This window comes from Drosophila persimilis, unplaced genomic scaffold (assembly GCF_003286085.1).
Source record: "Drosophila persimilis strain 14011-0111.01,24,50 unplaced genomic scaffold, DperRS2 tig00000191-arrow-pilon, whole genome shotgun sequence".
Taxonomy (NCBI): Eukaryota; Metazoa; Arthropoda; class Insecta; order Diptera; family Drosophilidae; genus Drosophila; species Drosophila persimilis.
The window spans coordinates 8,423,845-8,438,684 of record NW_020825298.1 but is presented as its reverse complement, the minus strand read 5'-3'; positions in this window follow the sequence as shown (position 1 = coordinate 8,438,684).

Here is a 14,840-nt window from a genome sequence, read left to right as displayed (position 1 = left end):
TTCTCTCTCTCTCTCTCTCTCTTTGGTTTTTCAGTTCTTCAGTTCTGATGAGGCTGATGATGATGTTGCTGAAGGAGGGACACACGTGTGAGTGGGTGGAGGCACTGGCAATTCGCATTAAAGTCACTTTTTGTTGTATGCCACCTCAGCATTTTGGTTGCAAGTCAGCAGAAGGTGGGTTTCGGCGGAGCTGTGATTCGGGAATTGAAGGAAATATATTTTTAAAGTATTGAAGGGGTGGGGGGAGGGAGAGGGGAAAACTTTTGCCGAGTCGTGTGCGTGCAACATGTTGCGGTTGGCTGGCTCCAATTGGGATTCAAGTGAGAGCATAAATTAAATTGTGCAGCCCCCTCCCCTCCCCCTGTCTAGGGTCCGAGAGAGAGAGAGAGAGAGAGCTTATGAGTTGTCCTTGCCTCCCCTTGTGGCACACTGCCTTCGAGTGCGGCAACTGCAAACTATTCGCACTCTCAGTGTTGCAACAAATTGAGATTTATGTGTGTGTCTGTGCAAAAGTTGCACACAGAACCTCAGCCAATTGTCTCACAGCGAAGGAGAGAGGGGAGAGTCCTTCCCCCTCCCCCTCCCCCTCCCTCTCCCTGTGGATGTGTGGCCTGGTGACCGTCTGGGAATATGGGGAAAATGGGAAATGGCAACTGGCAATGGGCTAACAGTTTCCAGCTGTGGTTAAAAAAGTTTGCCAAGTTGTCGCCTCTCCACCGCCAGTGCAACATTAGCTCGAAGAGCGTGTGGCATGGGGCACGGCAGTCACTGGGGGGGGTGTCACTGGATGACAAACTTTTCGTTGAAGGGTTAAGGGAGCACAAGTACTTTTCTTTACTCCACTCAAAGATACAAATGAATTTCGTGCGGCAGGGCTAATTGAATGAATAAAGTGCATCCTTGGCACAATACCCGAATGAAAGTGGACTAAATGAGTGTCATTTTCAATTAGAATGTATTCAAAGATGGGGTGTGCTCGGAAAGGAATCATAATATCATAAAACTCCCAAAAAACTGTTCAAAGCAAGCGCTTGGGTACATTTGTTGCTGCTGCCTGGCCGCCTTTGTTGATAGCTACATTTGTTGCTGGCGGCTGACAAGTCGTTTCGGAGTGTTGCAGCCGCTGCTCTCTCTGCAACAAAAATTACAAATCTCTCTCTCACACAAAACTCCACGATCTCTGTCAACATGTTGCTGATCTGCTTTGTTTCCATTCACTGTGAGAGCGCGCTGCTCTCTCTGCTGCTCTTCATTAACATTGCTCTCTGCTGCTCTGTTAAACTCCACTACAACTGAAGATCTTGGTGGTTGGAAGCCATAGTATTTCCAGTGCTGTTACAGTTTCATTTCCATTTCATTCTGTTAAGCTCTCCCGCCCTCTAACACCCGCAAACAGAGCTACTGTTAATGCTCTGTTACCAATCTCTCTCTCTCTCTGTAGCTGGAGCTGTATCAGTGTTTCATTTCCATTTCATTCTCGCATGCTCTCTGTCCCTTTCTGTCGCACCCACAGCTAGAGATCTATGCTGTTAGACCGCTGTTATCTCACCTGTTAAGCTCGCCCGCTGTTAGTACCCTTTTATGGGCACTAAGTTCGTGCTCTCTCCCTCTCTCTCTCTCTCTCGCTGCTTTTGGCCAAGCTAACTTCGCAGTCGCTGCCGCAGTCACCGACTCTGCCCCCAACCGTCATTTGTGACTGTACCTTTTTGTTGTACCTGTTGTCTGTCCGTCACGTTGTTGTTGCTTTTGTGATTGCCGTTGCTTGGCTTTTTTTGAATGCTCTTTGCGCGCGCTTTTGCCATGTCATGTGCATGTGTGTGTGTGTGTGTGTGTTTGTATCTTGGGTTTTATTTTGTATCTTTGTATCTGTATCTTTTGTTTGTTTGTTTGCATTGCTGCTGCAGCTACCTCTTGCCTCACCTCAAAAAAAGCCAGCAAACGGTCATCTCTTTGTTTCCTTACAAAAAAAACTAGAAAGAGAGAGACGGGGAGAGCAAGAAAGAGAGGGGGAACCAGAGATGGAGCAGAATGTGACTTTGGTCTGTTATTTATTCAACGTTTTACTTCCAGTTTACTCTCCTTTTCAACAGCCAGGGCTGTGCGTATCTGTATCTGTATTTTTGTGTTGGATTAGATGCAGATAGAAAGATACAGATACGAACAACTAAAATTCAATGTTCTGTGGCATGTTTGTACACCAACAAAAGGTCAAACCCTTTGGCTATTACGCACTCAAGCCTCTCCTCTCCTCTCCGCTTCTCTCCTCTCTATTAAATGCAATCTAATAATTATATAGAAATAAAAACAGCAGAAAACTTGAGTCCTAGTCCTTCGTGGAAGAGTCTGCACTGTTGATTCAAGGCTAAGGGCAGAGTTAGAGAGATACAAAGATACTCCTACGTAGAGAGGCAGATACTTAACCTTTAGAGCAAGCAGAGAGAACTCCAGAGGCAGAGATGTGACGGCCAGATAGGAGTCAGGGACCCGAGAGCTGCAGACTCTCAGACTCAGACCCAGAAATAGAGTCAGAGCCAGAAACAGAGCCAGGCCCAGACCCAGACAGACACTGACATTAGCCCGCCAACGCCAGGGTTAAGGCCTGCTTCTCCTCCTCTCCCACTCTCTGCAGGGGCGACACGCCCACATAGACTTTCAACCAAAACTGAGAAAATAGAAGAAGAAGTTCCACAGGCAAATGAGAAGAACACTGAGAAAAGTAGTCATGATAAAAGAAAGATCTTTGATTAAAGATTGGAAATTGTGGGAATTTTAAGGAATATTTTTAAGCATGCCAGGGATGATTCTGGATAAAGTTTTCAAGGCAAATATATCTATTTGTTGTAAGAATAAACTGAAGTCTGATAGATCTGAAAGATTGTAATCTTTGAGGACTATATAGTGATCATATTAAAGACCGATCAGAACTCAGCTTCCGCCTCTATCCTTCCACTTTCAAACCGACTTTATTCCGGGAAATTCCATCAAAAGAAACCTCTCTTTTCTCTCCATGTAGCCAGGCTTTATTCAGAGAGGGAGAGAGAGAGAGTGGGTGCCCAGAGCACGAGGAGCAGGGCCATCACATGTAAAATGTATCCATCCATACCGCACCCACAATTCTGACAAGGCCTGGGCCTGCAACAACCAGTTGCAGTCTTCCTAGCCAGGCCTTGGGGCCGGCCTCATCATCATCATCAGGCAGAATGTTTATCTTGTCGGCGGCAGCAGCGTGCATCATCCTCATCATTGTGTTGCTCGTGTGGGAGACGTACTCCAGAGAGCATCATCCTCCTGTTTTATCCGCTTGGAGAATCATCAGGCACCGGCCATGCCCATCATCATGCAATGCAACTCGTTTTTATCATGCATTTTAATGCGGCCTTTGAAAAGTGAAGTGGAGTGCAGCAAGAAGTGGAAAATAACTAAAGTGTCGCCTCCGTGGCAGGCCCCCCCAACCCCCCCCCCCCCCAAGCAGCTCCAAGACGGGACTCCCTGGCCCAAAGATGGACTCGGACCAGGCACCACCGCTAAAGGTCTCTGCGCCTGTCTTTTGTCTTTTCTGGCTCTAAAAAATATTATAAAACATAACAATAAGAAGGCAAAGGCACGGCCAAAGGCACGGGCAAAGGCAGTGTGAAGTTTACTTTGGACCCAGACCCAGATCCCCCCCAGCCCCCCCTTGACTCCCCCCTGAGGCAAGCCGGTTTGTGTCGTCACTAAAAACTCTTTTTTTTTTTTTGTCCTCCTCCTGCTGTATCTGTATCTGTATCTGTGTGTCCCCCCGGAGGGTCTTTGGGGGATTGTGGAACAGGTTTGCCGACGCCACCGCCGCCGCCGCCACCACCTCCGTTGCATGTGGCATGTTTTGGTAGTGGTGGCAACCAAAGTCGTCTACTGTTGCAAGTCTCTGGCGCACACACACACACCCAACCCGTGCTCTCTTGCAGCACCATCTTGGACTCATCTTTCTTTCCACTCTACCCCCTGCCCCCCGCCCCTCTCCATTCTCTCTCTCTCGCTCTCTCTGGGGGTCCCCGCTCTCCCGCTGCTTTTTAAAGCTTCGCTTTCAATGCCTTGGGTTACGGTGTGTTGCCTGCAACTTCTTCTGGCCCATACCCCCCCCCTACCTTGCCACACACTGTCCGGTTTTGTGTGCCCCGTTCCCCGTTCCCTCCCCCTCTCCGCGCCCCTCCTCGTTTCGGTGTCTCATTTCGGTGTTGCCTGTGGCGTTTATGGGCGCATTTACAAAATGTTACAGAAATTATTGGGCGACCACCGAAGATATCATCCACCCACACCCACCCACCCACCTCTCCACTCACCTCTCCACTCATCTGTGGCAGGGCTTACATGTTGTTGCATAAAAAATGGTTACCGGCAACAAAATGTTGCATAAAACAGAACGAGATAAGCGGAAAATGTTGCCAAAGAGCCTGCCAGAATAAGAAATTAAAACAATCAAAATAATGTACAAAACTTTTTTTGTACTGCGGCGGAAAATATCTATAAATCGTTGGCCTTTTCCTTCCATCTGCTGTCTAAAAAATGATGTTGCACCGCCAAAGTTTTGTGTGCCCCTTGAATATCAAAAGCAAACTTTGGGCAGAACTTTCGTTTTACCTACAAAACTGGTTGGCTAATGTATTGCCTCCAGATCATAGAGCTCCCTGGAGCTGACCAATGAAGGGATGTTAGAGCCAGAGACCCAGCCTTGACTCTTCCTTTTTGGCTTTTGCAACTTTTAATTGGTCCCAAGGATTAGCTGCCAGCGCAGGGGTGGCAGGGGGATCCTGGACAAGACAATAGCTAAAGCGAAGAGAGAGGGCAGGAGGCAGTAAAACTTAAACTTTCCCTCTGCCGTGTCGTGCCCCGCCCCGCCCCGCCCCGCCCCGCCCGTAGACAAAACTACTAAATGTCAAAAGTGTCAAAAATTCTTGGAATTATGTCTGCAGAACATCAAAAGTTGCCAGAAAAGAGTGCTGCTGCTGCTGCACCCCAGAGCCGAGGAGCAGAGGTTGCCAAAGTTCTGTGGTTCCGTGTTGCCTGTTTTTGAGCAGAGCGGAGCTTACAAGCCACATGTTTTGCTGCTCGTAACATTTTCGACACATTAACGGGGAGACGGGAGACTGGCAGCGCAGCGGGGTGGGAAGGGGAAGGGGGAGGGGGAGCCTCCATGGAGCCATGGATATACCAGGTAGCGGAGGCAGCTTTCGTCTTGGAAAAAAAAACAAGGAACTGCTGTTGACTGGCGGCGGGGCTGCTAGTCGGCCATGCGATATGTGAAATTGAGAACAGTAATGACGTTGTCAACAGAGTGGCAAGAGAGAGCGAGAGAGAGCGAGAGAGAGAGAACCAGAAACAAAAGCCAATCCAAGCCAGAAGACCATACGATACACGTACCAGGACGGGGGCTCTAGAGCTCCAGAGCTCCGACCCGGCAAATGGTAAATGGCAATGGCAACATGACAACTTGCCGGGTTTCAGGCAGCAGCTTCATCACGGGGTTGGGGCTAGGGGCTGGGGGGGTCTCGTGGCTGGGGGTTTGGGGGTTTGGCGGCTGCTGTTGGCTGTTTCAATTATCTCGGATTCGGTGGAAAAAGCAGCGCACGATAAATGAACAGACAAGACACTATGATATGATATGGGCCTATGCGCCACATGTTGACAGCAACATGTGCAACGAACGCAACCAGGCAACCAGGCAACATTGTTTCCAGGCGGCAAATGTGGATCAGCAACATGAGGAAGGGAAGGGGGGTTTGAAAGTTCCTTTGTATCTTGGAAATATGTATCTTTTTTGACGGGCTACAGGGAGAAGAAAAACATGATTAGATAATGCCAAATGTCCAGACACTAAAAAATTTTAATACAGGGATGGGTTGCCTCAGAAAACTTCTAAGAGAGTCATTGGATGCGTTTCGGTACAAAGTTTCCTTTGTTCTTGGGTTTAAATAAAATCTGGTAGAAATGTTTGTGGTTTCAGGTCTGTTTTTCAATCGTTTGAAACGGCCAGATCGTACTTGTTGGTATATTTTTTTATAGCTCTCATAAATTTGACAGCTAGAACATCTATCTTTTACTGTTTTTCCTACTCGCTCTCTCCCAGTGTGGCTTTACAGAAATGTAAATGTCCCATTAATATTCCTAGAAAAAATTCCTAAATAATCCAAAAGGTTTTATAAATATAGATTGAAGGTTTTCTTTTGTAATACAATTTTTTAAATAATTGTGGCACCTTATTATAATAATAATATGGAAAATATGAATGTTTTTGGAGTTTTTGTATTATATATTTTTTTTTTTAATAATATATTATTTGTATTATATTTTTTTTATATTATAATTATTTTATATATTTTTTTATTATTATTATTATTATATTTTATTTTATTACAAAACCTACTGTTTCTTTGATTCTCACTCATTTTCAATCCCAAGACCTCCCACAAAAATCGAATAAATAATTTAGATTTCCGATGTAATATTTTCAAGATTTTTTCCACATTATTAATGTATTTTCTTCATATTTATTCCATCTCCAAACCCAATCTCAGAATGTTCTTGCCCATACCCTAATCTCTTTAGGAAAATTCCTTCTCGGTGTAATTTCTCACGAAATATCCATTGGCGCAAAAACATTCACAGATTCATCGATTGATTCAATTATGGGCATCCCTTGGATTGGCTTGTGGGCGGGCACTGGGGGGCTGCGCCCCTTGGGACAATTAGCAAAGCCATAGAACATTGGAGATTGTGTGGGTCCTGCCACCGATAGCCAGCGATGGCCAGCGACACTCCATAGGCCATTGGCTTCCCTTAATTGCTTCCACTCCTTGAGCTATCGACGATTTACATCTGTTTCAATAAATTTCAATGTATTGTGTGTTTAGTTATGAGCGCAAATATCCGGCAATATCCAGCGATCATTCAATGTGCATGCAATGCAGAGATTACGCTCCGCTCCGCGTGACAAATGCGAGGGTTGTTCCCTCTCCGTCCGTCCGTCCTGCCTGCCTGCCTGTCATGCTTGCAACTTGCTGACAATAATCTTTGGCAATTTATTGTATCAAAAAAAGAGTGGCTGTAGGGGGACTCGGAATCGTGTTGGATAATGTCTTGGGGCAACACGGATTAGATGGTGACAAACCACCCGGACGGATGGACGGACGGACTAGTCGTGCGGGTAAGTAAGTAAGTAAGTGGCTCCCCAGCCACGCCCCTTTATATCCCCATATCACACCCCAAGGGCTGGAAAAACTTCTGATCTATTTGGCAACTGTTGCTGATTATTTATTTGCGCTTTTAGCTTTAGCCGCAAACTGAGATAAATTTTCCACACATCTCTTGCTTTTTTTTCCTGCCCTGCTGTTGCCCATTAGTTAGAGGGGTAGAGAGGGGTATGTTGGGCTCCATGGCAGGTAGAAAAAGAGGGAAGGCGTGTAATGTATTGAAGGAGATGTGGGAGAGGGTTTCCATCTGTTGGATAGATACAAATTATGAGAGCTAGGGGAACGTATTAAATGATTCCATCACTTTAGGGTTTTCTTTGGTTTCATGGGATCGCAAAGAAAACCTTTGAAAGGATGCAGACTCTTCAGTTTGGAAGATATGAAGACGATAATCGGTACACTTGTAGTCATTACTATTATCTACCTAAATGCCGAAAATCATCGAAATCGTGTAACTACGAGAACTATAGAGTACTTTCCATCTGGTCTGCCTGATCTCTAGGAGACAATAGCCAGATTCTAGATTTTATAGATCTATGTGTCTTATATACATTCTTCTGTGATTTCCATGCAAATCAGGATTGTTATTAGATCCCTTTGCTGCCGAATGCTCATTAAAAAGTGTGTGCTATCCATAGATTGAAAGATATAAAGATGATATTGGTTGGTCTGGGAGAAATCGTTTTTTTCCAGCTAAAAATGGAGCATTTTTAACGATCAAATAGCTATAAGTAAGAGAAAATGGCAACCCATTTGATATATATTAAGGCATATCCTATAATATGCCTATACCTATGCCTTCCAACAATATTTACAGCTTTTTCTCTATATTTCGAATTTACTTTTAACCAATTTTCCTGTTGAATCACTTTCCAAAAATCTATGGGTAACCCCTAGTCTTAATCTTCAACAACAACAAATCTCGCCTGCTTGATTTTTCTTTTGGGGGTGAAGCAGCGATTTTTGTGACACAAATTGTGGCAAGAAGGCAAAAACCCAACAAGGGAGAGCGAGGGGGAGTGATGGGAAGCGAGTAAGAGTCCATGTCCATCCATGGCTCCCATTTTGACAAGGGTGGACAATGGCGATTAGCGCCCTGGCACTAATGGGGGAAGGAGCAGCTTCCTCGGCCAGAAGGAGTCATGTGTTTGCTCAAAGGCTCTGGCCACAGAGTGTGTGTTGCAGGATGGTCCTGCTGCTGCTGGTGCTCCTGCTGCTGGTGCTGCTGACTTGCCACTTGTCTTTATTAGTTTTCTCGTACGAGAGCTGTCTGCTGGCTGCTATCTCTGCCTCGTCCTGCGTCCCTCGTCCTTCCTGTCAGCAACAGCATCAACAGGATCAGGGTTACGGGTGACGGGTTTTCGGTTTGAGCCAAAGTGCATTGGACATAGTTGAGGGTTTTGCCACTTGTTTACTCGACTGCTTATGTTATTAGCCGAATGCCACATGCCACAGTTGCCACACACTCGCACAAAATTGTATGTGTTTTCCCTCAAAGTAAAGCCCCTTTTTCTCAGTGCACTTTATGCCCCTCTCCCTCTCTCCGATTGGGGGGGATATTTACATAATTACCCAACAAATGAAAAGACACATCATTCCTTATCGAATCTATGCCTAAAGTGCCGACCAAAAGTATCTCTAAATTTCCCTATCTACGTATCTGCGTATCTCTAACAGGAACGAGGGGTAGGCAGCGTCGCCCGAGAGTGGAATGACCCCTGGAGAGGTCATTCAGGTAAAAATTGAATCTGGATTCTGTGTCCAATGGAAATTCTCTCGTTTTTCGTTGTCATTTGATGTCACGCTTCAAGAGTCGGAATTGGTTTATTTTTCTGTTGCAGGGGCAGGCCCTGTGGCAGGGGCAGGGGCAGCATCAGGCCAAGACACAGGTTATTGACTTTTCCTTTGATTTTTCTTTTGACTAGATTTTTCTTAAGGCCTGCCCCGAGGGAGGCCCTCGAGACAATAAATACTTGATGTGTTTTGTGTGTACCACTTGAAGGGGCATAAATTAAAATTCAATAAAAATGTCACAGCAATACAAACATTTTCCAACCGATTTTGACCCTTTTTCTTCGGGTCTGTGGAGTGCTGTGTGTGTCCAGACAATTGCATTTTGATTTAGAGTGCGGCATATTTTGGATATATCTTTGGAATATATCAACGTATATCCTTTTGTGGGCAGAAAAAGGGTTGAGGGTTTGCATTGGGGAACTATTAAAGGGTGAGGATAGTTTTGTGATGGATCAGAGATGAGAAATAATAGTAGAATATAGCCCATAAATATAGGTATACATTTCCAGGGCTGGGTTTTTCCCTGTGCGTATTGTTCCATAAAAAAAACGATAGAATGTAAATATTTTTTGATAGAAGTGGAAGCGCTAGAAACACTGTAGATTGATCGGTGGAATGGTGGCAATATCATATGGTCTTGCTATGTTTGAAGGTGGGATTTATGGGAAGGGACCTTCGACACCCAGCGAAAAGATCCCAAGAGATTGCCAGAGAATCCAAAAACAAAATCAGAAAAATACTATGGTGATTTTTTTCCAGGTTCAAGAATTCAATGACAAAATAAAGACCAGACCGGAGATTGTCTCCGAGAAAGCAACAACCAAATACATGTCGTGAGCATGACATTCTTTTTTGTAGATAATTTTTATTATAATATATTAAAGCATAAAAAGATAATCCTTGTCTTAAACAACAAATCAATTCGTCACTTTTACAATCAAAATTGATTAATTGTAAAGAAATATAAAATTCATAGGCTCACATATGTATTTACTGCCTGCTTGCCTGGCATAAAAGTAGAGCCGCGGGCCTTGCCGCTATTCATGAGAATGTGTAGGAAATTACTTGAGAAAAAGGGTCTTTAACCGAAGCAAATAAAGGTCTACGAATAGACTTTCCAAAAGTAGATGAAAGCAAGCATCAAAAGCAGAATATATTCCCTAATAAATGAGGCAAAAGAATGCCACGAAAAGTGGTACCATCTCACATAGAAGGAAGTGCCTTTAAATCTGTTTTTCTAACTCAAAAATTGCCCGGAATAAATGAGCATCCATCAGCATTGAAAGTGCCACTCTCCAAGCCTCCAAACAGACACATTTAGAGGCTCCTGCAATTGCCATGATTATCGCGCTGTCTGCCTGCCACAAGGGCTCTGACTCATTGTTGGCCATTACCCATCCTTAAGCTCGCAGATAAGCCCCAGGCAACCCCCTCGATAGATGCTTAAACCATTTTGCAACCTTTTGGTGCAAGTGTCGACACCCCAATTGAGCTGGTCGCTGGTCGCAGGTCCTGTGGCCCTCCCCTCGGACCGCATTGAAACAATTAGACAACTTTTGCAGCAGCCATGCATTAACAGAAGGACAACAATTTAAATGAGCTGACTTTTGGTGCGGGTAGGCAGCAGGAGGAAGGAAGGACACCAACCGACCCATTCCTGTACAGGACAGGACGTAAAGGACTGACTGGCTGAAGTAACAATAAATTAATTAAAACTTTTTAGCCAATTCAATTTGTGTTTTGTGTTTTTGTCGCCTGCTGTCTGGACGACAGAGTGGACGACCTCTTGCTGCCCCTCTCTCCCCTCTCTGCCCCTTTCTCCTTTTCCTCTTAGGAGTTTTCCCCTTTGTTTCTTTTTTTGCCAGCTTTCCCTTTGAATTAGAAATGCACATAAATTGTTGCGTGCTACAAGTACTAGTCGGAGTTGATGCCACAGAGTGGGGCTGCTGCTGCTGCTGCTCCCGTCCGGCTTTCCGACACATGAATTTCAAAGTGATCCTCCGCATTTAACAGATTTGAATAGCAATCAAAGTTTTGTTTACATTCAACTTTAGTTTTCGTCGGAATCAAATCAAAATCAAATCTTGAATAATTATGTGCCTCCTTTAGGTCCTGCTTCTGGGCAGGATTTTCCAGCGGAACTATAAAAAAACTTTTTATTATCCTTCGCCAAAGGACATTACAACTTTGCTGAGCAGAACTTTTGCCGGACACTCGGAGGGCACGACTTTTATGGGGATTTTATGATGCATTATTATTGGTTTTTAATAAGCAGCACTTTTGCACCCACTGTTTGTGGGTGGCCGAAGCTGTCGTTCTGCAATATGGAAGGGATCTATAATATATATATCTGAAAGCTAATCTTTTGGAGTTCAATTTCAATATACACAATATTTAAAAAGTTTTTCTAATGCGGACCATTTTTTAACTAAATATAAAATATTTTACAACAAATATAATATATTAAATTTGTAGGAAATATATTTAATTTAAATATGAAATAATAATAATTGTTTAATAATTATTAAATTAATTTCATTATAATAAAATATATTTAAATTAAAAATTCTTTGATTAATTCAATTTCAATATACACTCGGAGAAAAATTCGGTTTTAAATGCATTAAAAGGACTCTTTCTAAAATATTAAATTTGTAGGAAATATATTTAATTTAAATATGAAATATTAATCATTGAATAAAAAAAATATTTTAATTAAAAATTCTTATATTAATCTCAAAATTTAAGACAAAATCAATTTTGTTTTACTTTTAATCTAATTTAATTTCCTTAATTTTCACTCTAGGAGAAAATCTAATGGTATACATTTTTTAAATATATAAAAAAATATAAAATATTTAAATTTTAATTTTTTTTACTGGCATTCTCTAAACTTATTTCAAACCGATACCAAAAGAATTCAAGTTAAATACAAATCCCACTTCTTAAAAGTTGCCTTTAAAAATTCTGAAAAATCTTTTCCTCAATATCCTCAAAAAATCTTCGATCTCCTTGACTAATCTATTGTAAATAAAGAAATTATAATTTAATTTAACAAAGAAAATCATCATTAAATACAGAAACCTCTGCTTCTATGAGAATCCACGTTTCTAATGTGAAATATTTTCCGTTTCAGCCCAAAAACCATTTCCAGAGTTCATTTAACAAAATTCCTTAATGAAATCCATCAGCTGGGAGGAAAGAAGATTACTTTGACCCAAAACGTAGATACCTTACCAAATTGTATCTTCCCCGAAGAAGCCTCCTAAGAAGCCCCGAACCGTCGCGACCACAAAGACTAGATCCAATTATTTGCCCAAAAACCGAAACGATAAATAAATAGACAACCGAACCGAAAAAAGGGAAGTCTAATAAAGTTGTCGACCCACAGAAGACCCTCAAGAGCGGGCCCCGACCGTGTGAAGTGCGAACAACACCTGTAAATGAATGGGCAAACAACCCCCGAAATGGAAACCCCCCTAGGATCTAAGGTCTAAGACGTCTACTTAGCCAAGGATATGGCTTTGAGTGAGAGTCAATTGCACAATGAAGTTGTTTTGATGATGATGGGCCCCTGGGCCCCTGAGCCCGAAGGCCCTGACAGCTGCTGGTGCATTCCAGGGAATGTAAAGCCATATTATTAATCAATATTTATGGCAGACAAGCGATCTATCAAGAGAGAGACCCGAAAAGAACACTAGAGAACCTGTTATATGAGCCAAAGCCAAGTGCAAAGGCAAAGGCAAACAAAGACAGAGAAACCATTTCCAGGTAGACCTCTTCTTGATTCATGCTTGTGTGCACTTTGACCACAAAAAAAGGTCAAGACGCTGCTCGTCTGCACTGCCAAAGATACAGATACAGATACCGAAGGGGCTGCCAGTGCTGGGCTGCTCCGTTTTCTGTCTTTTTCTTTTCAAGGTAGTCAAATAAATATATGTGTATTTCTTGTCCTTCTCTCTCTCTCTCTCTCTCTCTCTCTCTCGGTGTGTGTTGGCCCGTGACCGAACAGATGAGCAAACGGACAACCGTAAAAGTGTTGCCAGAGCCAGGGAATGGGAATGGGAATGGGAATGGGAATCGTACGTACTCGTATGTAGAGTCATCTTCATGCATAAGTAAGCTCAAAGAACCAGCTCAGACCCAAAGCCAATGTAAAGTGTTCCCCGCATATCAATTTCCATATTAAAATAAGACCCAGACCCAGACCCAGACCCAGACCAAGACCAAGACTTCATGGAAAAGGCTCTCCTTTGATTTGTTTGTAAAATGTATATTTTATTTTCCCACATCATTTGTGACAGCATCTGCCTCTGTCCCTCCCTCTGCCTCTGCCTCTCCCTCTGCCTCCCTCCTGGATATATTTCTAATTGAATGCACAGCCAAAGTGAGGTGCGTCTGTCGTTCTCTGCACAGAAAGAAAGTCTTTCTTCTGGTTCTAGCTTCCGTCTGACTGCAGTTGAAAATAATTTCATTAAATTTCATGATTTTGCTTCTTTCACTTTTGGTCTCCAGGGCTCCCAATGTCCCTGGAAAACTATTTGTTGCTTCAAATAATTGATTGTCGGAATGTGTTTTTTTTTTTTTTTTTTTGGGGGAAGCTGATTTGGCATAAACTTTGAACTTTAATCAAGGCGGGGGTCAAGAGAGCTGGTAACCTTTTGTGACATTTAAATATGGCAAATATTTGTTGGGTTTTTGGTTGGGAATTTAAGAGCTAAGGAAAACTATTTTGGTGCTGGAATTGAAGGTCAAATGTGGGAAGTTTTTGTGGGGTATATTTCTATACATGAAATTTAAGAAAAGGAGGAGGAAATTAAAAATATAATTAAAAATAAATCTATAAATTTTATAAATTATGGAATAAAAACTAAGAAAACCTGTGCAGGAAAAGGTCTTCAAAAAAGGCTTAAAAATTTATTCTTGGATTAAAGAACAAGCAAACCTGATTTATACGAGTACTGAAATATATATAAAGACTTTAAACGAAAAATTCGACGGAATACAGTATAATATAAGACTAGCTATAAAATATTTGCAAGGTTTTTGTTTAAGACGGAACCAAAAAATAAGCTTACTCATTGAAATACTCAAAGGTTGGCATTATTTCTAGCATGATATATGAATTTAATTGGATTGTGAAACAGATCGCCAGATCTGCTAAAAGGTTAAGAAATAGATCCACTTTTAAGGTGTTTTAGAGTCATTCTCATAGATAGTATAGATGTTCATTAGATGACTCTAAGAGCAGGCTTTGGCAATTTCTCAGACACAGCCTTTCAAGATTGGATAAAGTTAAATTAAATTTATTATTAAAGTGGATTTGAGCTGGGCAAAGGCTACGGAGAGACTCATGATCAGAGTAGTTAGGAAGACAGAGCTGAAGATACAGAGGAAGGTAATGCCCAGTCGGGAGAGCAATAAGACTAATAAGACTAATGAGGTCAGTGGATTCCACCTACAACCTACTCTCGTAAAAATAAATATGTCTAAAAGGGTCCCAATTAAGTCCGAATTAAGTCCAATTAAGGCGAAGAAAAGGACTCAAGCATGTATTGCTATTTTTGGTAATGAGGAGACCAGGCGCAGGAACCATATTCTAAGATGGGCCGGAAGGGAGACTCTTAAAGTAGTTTAGAGGCATAAGAGGCAGTGAAATCGTTAGACCACGCTTTGATTAAACCAAGGACTCCTTAGGCTAGTAGCGTATGCATGGGATGTGCCTTCAGTGGTTTCTCTAAGAAGAGAGCTCTTGAATGAATCTCTAAGCGGAAGCATCCTGAAATGCTGATCAAATGAGTATTTCTGAAAAAATTTCAC